Here is a 7,736-nt window from a genome sequence, read left to right as displayed (position 1 = left end):
TATGGAAGGAAGGCTTTATTTAGCTCACATTACTGGAGAAATAAGATATATTTTTAAAAATTTCTTTCTGTATACATGAAAACCAAGACAAAGCAAAGCAAAGCTGCGAAAGCACTTTGTAGACTTGACTGTGCCCTGAAACGATATCTTCAAGGGCTGGCCACAAGGGGCCATAAATATTAACAGCTGAAATTTGTATGATGTCCTCCTCTGGCAGGGCAGATTTTATCACCCACTCTTGACAGGAAATGACAGTGATTGAGATCTCCCAGCTACTCAAAGGTAGAGTTCTACTTCCAGTGCAGGTCTCTGATTCCAACTGTTGGGCTGTGCCTGCCTCCCAGCCTCTCTGTGCAGGAGAATCTGGGTCTCCACAGAAATCAGGAAGACCACAGGCTCAGAGGCTATGCTTGAGTACAATCTGAGCTCAGTTCCTGCAGAAGGCCCCCAGGTTTCTCTGCCAGTCTTAGAGCAACTACACACACACACACACACACACACACACACGCATGCATGCATGCATGAAAACGTTTGGCCTCAGAGGACAGACAGGAAGGTGTGAAGCCCTTGCTTGTCCCATAGAACCAGCCAAGATTCTGAGTCGTGGGAGTGGAAACCAGAATCTCCTTGACATCATGGCAGGAATTAGTTGTGCCAGATAGTCACCTCAATAGTTCCCACAATGCTGGGGGTGGGATAGTTTCTAGAGCTTGTTGGCCATGGCTTCACCTTCCTCTGAAACAACTCACCATCAGCGCAGGTATTCAACAGCTGCTCAATTTGTCCATGTCTGTTAGGAGAAGTTATTCTTTGAATATCCACTACATTCAACACAATAATAATTACAGTTTCCTGGGTACTCACGCTGTGCATGAGTGGACTCTAGGAAACATCACAATACCTCTAGGTATTGCAACAGAGGCTATATACAAGTGTATACAAGTGAGAAGTGGTAAGCCCACATCTGTCTCTAAGACCACTGACTGGGGGCAAGGACTTTGGTGCTGAAAGGCTACAGACATGCTGTATACAGCTAACCCTAACACCTCGTATTTGGGTTTTATTCTGTTACAGTCCTAACCCACAATACCTCAGAATATGACCTGGCTTGGAAATAGGGTGATTGTCAGATATAATTAGGGTAGGATGAGTTCACACTGGAGTGGGGAGGCCCCTGCATACAATAGGCCTGGTGTCCTAAAAAGAGATGGAAAATAACAGTGTGACCACAGAGGCAGGGAGCAAAGAGAGGATGCCATAGGCCAAGGAGTTCCTGCGACCACCAGGACCTGGAGGAGGCAAAGGGTTCTTCATTGAGAGTTTTTGTTTTTGTTTTAGGGAAGGGTCTATGGGGTGTTCGGGGTCTCACTACTAGATCAGACTCGTAATGTGTGGACTAATGCTTTCTTTTCAGACTTCTGGCTTCCAGAACTCAGAGAACAAATTCTTGTTGTGATGCATGCAGCTCATGGTACTGTTAGAACAGCCCTAGCAACCTGGCAGAGCAAGAAAGAGGGGGAGTGGTATTTTTGTTGTTCTGTTGCTTATTTGTTTGTTGCAATAGTGAGGGTTGAGTCCAGGGTCTACCCTGTGGGCTCTGCAAGGAAGCCCTTTCTAAAATTTTATTTAAAAGTAAATAAATTTAAATCACTTAGTTACCAGGGCTGGGCTTGAACTGGTGATTCTCTTGCTTCAGCCCCCCAGAGTGCTAAGATTACAGGGCCTGCAACATGCCAAGAGAGTATACAGCCAGGTGCCGGGGAGATGGCTCAGTGGAATAAGTGCTTCCCTGGCAAACGCAAGGAACTGAGTTCAATCCCCGGTTCTACCAAAAAAAAAAAAAAAAAATCTACTTAAGAGAGTATACAGCCAGGATTACAGGAGGTAAGAGAGGCTAACACAGGCCAGGAAGACCTGGAAAAGCTAAAAGTAGTTTTGTCCTTTAGTACTTGGTCTTAACAGGGAAATAGGATTCCAGAAGTGAAGAGACCAAGGCCTAGGGGCTGCAGAGCTCTGGCAAAAGTTCACACAAAGGTGGGGCAGCAGGTGAGACCTCCGAGGCTTGGGAAAGAAAGGCAGCTTGTGTCACTGAGGCAGAGGTGTGAGCAGCCGAGGAGCATGGCTGGGTTGTGCAGCCATGGTTTCCCTGCAGCTGACTCTGGAGGGGAGCCAGGAGCTATGGGATGGCTGTCAGGCTCACCATGGTACCTGCTCACCATGCCCTCTGCAGCCCAAGTTGTCCCCTTTGGGCTATGGCCTTCCTTCTTGAAGCAACTGCTTTCTGCTGGACATGACCAGGCTGGCCACATTCACCTCTGTGTTTCTGTGTTGCTAGCTACTACAGTCTGATCCAGGGGATCATCCACTCACTGCACCAGAACTCTCCCAGGGCCTGGAGTCCAGCCCTGGCCTGGAGGGTCTGGGCCCTTGGACCTTCCCTGAGTCTGCCCTGCTCCCTGGCACATGCCTCCAGCCCAAAGGATCCCCCCTCCGCTGAGTTTGGCCACCAGTGTTGGTTGCTATAAACTTTGCACACAGCCTTGGCCTCCTCTCTTGGCTTCCTGGCAGAGCCCATAGCCCTACTGGCCCTGGCTTCTGCCCATGGACAGGCCCAGCTGCAGATCCCAGCTCTTACCCCTGCTGCTACCTGTCCCCTAGGCTGCCTGAATAGCAGCTGTCCTGAGCTTTGTCACTGAAGAGCTGGAAGTTCTGGCTGCTGAGCTGGCACACAGTAAGTCCAGCAGAAGCAAGGCCTGACACAGGGAGATACCTAGTGAAAACCTTCTCGTAGATAAATGGATAAAGGGGTGGTATGCAAAGATTCATGCGTGTCTCCAGGGCAGAGGACCTCAGCTTCTCAACATGACCCGATCCTGTTTCAGATGCAGTGAGGGGTGAGATATGGCGGGGCAGGGGTAGTTCTGATGATGTTGGCGAGAGGGTGAGGGCTTTGCTGTTCAGCGGTGTGGTTCAAGCCTGGCTTCCTGGCACCTCTCTGGGTTGAATTAAGCTCTGAGCCTCCAGTTCCTCACCCAGCAAAGGAGGTGTCAATAACCACCTCTCAGAGTAACTGAGAAAGTAAATGTGAAATGTGATTTTTAAGTTCCAGGTGATGTGCAACCAAGGAATGAGTGAGCAGTGGTAGGACCCTCACCCCAGATTCCAATTCCTTGAAGAAGGAATGAAAAAGCAAAGATCACCAAGAACCCTCAAAGACCCAGGCCACCCGGTGAAAGGAGTTTCCTGGCAAGCACCCAAGCAGGAGAAAGAAAAGCTCTAATGAGGATCATCCTATGTCTTGCATAGCACTGACACTCAATAAATAAAAAGAATGAAGGTAGCATGGCTGAGCAAACAATGACCAGTGATCTCCATGGCCAGATATAGGGTACAACATGAGAACAAGTGGAAGCACAAAGCCAAAGCTGGGTCACCCTGCATGTTTTGGTGCTAAGGCCCAGCGTACTGGGTCAGGCATCGCTTGGGGCTGGCATAGCTCAGGCTGGAGCGAGGAAGGGCTGTGGAAGCTGGGAAGGAGGCTGAGGAATAGCAGTCATAGTGCAGCTGGAAAAGAGGAGGTGGGCTGAGAAGCGGAATAGTCAGCGATTAGACCAGAGGATGGGTAGAAAGGAGAGGAAAGGAGCAGAGGAGGATTCCAACATGTGTAACCAGTAGAAGTGCTGAGCAGGCACTGGAGAGCCTCGGGAGGGATCCGATGCTGCGGCCTACGTCTCAGAGCCTTGGAGTAGAAACCAGATCCCTGTCCAACTCCTCTAGTGACTGCAGGTGTGAAGAAGGCTAAGCGACACTGCTCAGTCATTTACCTGATGGGAAGGTAAGGCCAGAGTCCCAGCCAGGTTCAGGGCCCCTCATGGCACCTACGACCTTCTCAGAGTGGCGCAGGTTGTGGGCACTCTCAGCTGAGTATAGTGATACAAACTGTAATCTCTGCAGTCTGGGACCCCAGCTGGACAGCTGCCCAATTTAGTGACTTACCTCAAAAACAAAACAAAACACCCAAAACTAGGGAAGTAGTTCAGTGAAAAAGCCTGAGCTCAATCCCTAGGACCAGCCGGGCTTGGTGGTACACACCTGTGATCCTAGCACTTGGTAAACAGAGGCAAGAAGATCGTCATGAGTTGAAGGCCATCCTGGGCTATCTAGTAAGATCTTGTTTCAAAATGAGCAAGGAAAAAAATAAGTACTAAAAAAAGAAAGCAAAAGGGAAAGTAAGAAAGAAAAAAGGAAGTTCACAACTGGGATCATTGAGTAACTGACTAAAAATAACACTCTGATGTACAACAAAAACTTGTAATTTTTAAAGAACACTTTAGAGATCAGCAATAAACATAAGAGACAAAAGTGAAGACGAAATGACCAGTCAGTCTCTCCCGGAAGCGTCCTAACCGAGATCTTCATGAGATTCATTAGCTTATGAGTTCTCAGGAAGATCTCTGTTGAAAAAGAGGGACAATTTTGCCCTATCAGATATTAAGATCTACCTACTACAAAGCCATTATGCAATAAGATGCAAGAACACAGAGGCCAGTGGAGCAGAACAGAGAACTGGCAGGCAGACCCAGGCACCTGGGTGTACTTCATACACCACAAGGGCCACCCCGCACTGCAGGGGCCAAAGCACGACAACGGGGTAAGCGGAGCTGGGAGACCGGTCCTCAGGATGGAAAGAAGTACAAGAGCACCACTCACTGCTCAATTCCGTGTGAGGGTGAACTCCATTTCTAAGGAAATTACAGCCCAAAATGTGGTCAATAAAGCTAAAAGGGGCCGGGGAGATAGCTCAGTAGAATAAGCGCTTGCCTGGCAAGCGCAAGGGTCTGAGTTCAATCCCCGGTTCCGCAAAAAAAAAAAAAAAAAAAAAAAGCTAAAAGGAAGGAAAATGTCTTCGTTAAATAGGGGAGCAAAAATCCTTCTAAACTGAAAGTTACTCTATGATTTAGGTAGGGTAAATTTCTACAACCAGAACTGCTAGAGCTAAGTGCATTTGGCATTTTTAAGACTTCTGATATGCGTTATTGTGTTATTTTCCAGAGAAATGTTACCAATTTAAAATCTGAGACCTTTTGTAAAAGCACAAATTATTTAAATAAAACATAGACCTACTAGGTTGGCCATAGGAAGAAAGGTAGATGAGTATTGATGAGTGTGTATTACACTTGGAACTATCACGGATTGTGAATGAAAGTGTAACATAGTATAGCTACCTTGGAATACTATTTGGGAGTAAAAATAAATGAAGTACTGATATGTGTTATAAGGATGAAGCTTGAAAACATTACCCTAGGACAAGAAGCCAGGCACAGCTTTTCCGGTTTCCTCAGCACAAGGAACCATGAGTAGCAAAGTCTCCCGCGACACCCTGTACAAGGCAGTGTACAAGGTCCTGCACCGGAACCAGCGCAAGCGCCGGAAGTTTTTAGAGACTGGAGTTGCAGATCAGCCTGAAGAACTATGACCCTCAGAAGGACAAGCTCTTCTTGGGCACCATCAGGCTGAAGTCCACGCCCCGCCCCAAGTTCTCTGTGTGCGTCCTGGGGGACCAGCAGCACTGTGCTGAGGCCAAGGCTGTGGACATCCCCCACATGGACATTGAGGAGCTGAAGAAGCTCAACAAGAATAAGAAGCTGATTAAAAAGCTGGCCAAGAAGTAAGATGCCTTTCTGGCCTCTGAATCTCTGATCAAGCAGATCCCACAAATCCTGGGAACTTGGCCTCAGTAAGGCTGGCAAGTTCCCTTCTCTGCTGACCCACAACGAAAACATGGTGGCCGAAGTTGACGAAGTGAAGTCCACAATCAAGTTCCAGATGCAGAAGGTCCTGTGTCTGGCTGTGGCTGTTGGTCACGTGAAGATGACAGATGACGAGCTTGTGTACAACATCCATCTGGCCGTCAGCTTCCTGGTGTTCCTGCTCAAGAAGAACTGGCAGAATGTCCGGGCCCTATATATCAAAAGCACCATGGGCAAGCCCCAGTGCCTGTATTAGGGCACATCCTAATAAACGTCAGGGCCACCACTAAAAAAAAAAAAAAAGAAGAAGAAGCCAGGCACAAAAGCCTACATTTCATATGGTGCATACCTACAGAGTAGAAGGTAGATTGGCATTTGCTTAAGCCTAGGAAGGATTAGGATAGGATATGATGGCTAATGGGTATAGGGTTTCTTTAGTGAAGATAAAGGTGTTCTGAAATTTGATCATACTCACACAACTCTGAATATACCAAAAATATCAACATAACATTTGATAGGTAGATCATGTGATATGTAAATTATATATCAATAAAGCAGTTAAAAAATAAAGAAACTGAATGTTAAAACCACAAAGCTACAAACCATAAAAACTCGTGAAGTTGGGCTGGGGATGATGGCATGTGTTTGTAATCTAACCCCAACACTTAGGAGGCTGAAGCAGGAGGATTGCCACAAGTTTGAGGCCAGCCTGGGCTATATAGTGAGCTCAAGTCCAAGCTGCACTACAAAGTGAGCCCCTGTCTCAAAAAACAAAACAAAGAACCTCTTAAAGTTGATGTTAAGGAACACCATGGATAAAATTAATACACCTGACAGACAGGATATTTGCAATTTCTAAAACTAACTGGAGACTCATAACTAGAAAACATATGAAACTTTTTGCAAATCAACAAGAAAACCCCAACAGAAAAGAAGGCTGAGATCTGAGACATTTCCAAATAAGGACATCCCAAAGCCAAGAAATATAGCAGAAATGCTCAAACAAGTTAGTAATCAGAGGAACACAGAGTCAAACACTGAACGACTCTGTGGTGATCCTCAGGCTACAAAATAAGAATGGTGAGTAGCAAACAGCAAGGTGGGATGCAGAGTCCCGAGACCCCACGCCCTGCTGGAGGACACGTATACTCACTGGTTTTGACCTGGCACAGACCTGGTTTCTGCCCCTGTCCACATGTAATTAATAGTGTCCCCTCTCATTTTTTAAATTGCCTGAATGATATGTTACATGGCTATCTTATGATGACTCGATGATTTCACTTGGAGTTTCATGTCCCAGTGAAACTTGCAGGTCCAGAGGGAGGTGTAGGCAGATGATTTCGGTGTCAGTGGTGCAGGGAGTTAGAAGTAACACGAATGCTAACCTGGGAGGGTGACAGGTGAGGGAGGTGCACATAATGCAGGGGGAGAATAAACTTGATGACTGCAGGGCAACGGGTGGGAGCAATATTGCGTTGGGGGTAGGAAAATCAAAGGTATATAACCTATATCATTTATATAAATCAAAAGTGGGTATATAAGGCCAGAGGTATAGCTCAGTGGCATGGTGCCTGCCTGGCAAGCATGAGGTCCTGAGTTAAATTCCCAGTTTCAAAACAAAAAAGAATGTGTATGAGAAACAATATATTTTGCAGAAAATACACATAAACAAAAATGTGCATTAAACATATTAAGATGATGGGAATATGGGGACAAATAATATAAAGAGCTTGGTTCAGTTTGAATAGGTAGACTCTTCTAGAAAATGTCTCTGAGGATAGTTAATTGAGCCAGCCAGTGCTATGTCTCAGTTGCTACTGTTTGCTGAGAACTCTTAGTGCTCAGAAAAATCCCCAGCGAAAAAAATCCTGGTTTATTCAGCCACAATCATGGAAAAAAATGTTGATTAAATTCTGCTGTGTCAGACACTCAGGTAGATCCAAGGAATAAAGATAAATGTCCTCAAGGAGCTATAGTCAAGTTCCT

General features: G+C 46.3%; 1 pseudogene; it reads left to right on the top strand.

Moving 5' to 3' along the window:
* The first annotated feature begins 5,330 nt into the window (after positions 1 to 5,330).
* On the top strand, positions 5,331 to 6,006 carry LOC101574207 (annotated as a pseudogene).
* Positions 6,007 to 7,736: the final 1,730 nt, after the last annotated feature.

This window comes from Octodon degus, unplaced genomic scaffold, assembly GCF_000260255.1.
Source record: "Octodon degus isolate 3935 unplaced genomic scaffold, OctDeg1.0 scaffold00024, whole genome shotgun sequence".
In the NCBI taxonomy this organism is placed as follows: Eukaryota; Metazoa; Chordata; class Mammalia; order Rodentia; family Octodontidae; genus Octodon; species Octodon degus.
Note: the sequence above shows the minus strand (reverse complement) of the source record. Positions and strands in the feature narration are given on the sequence as shown.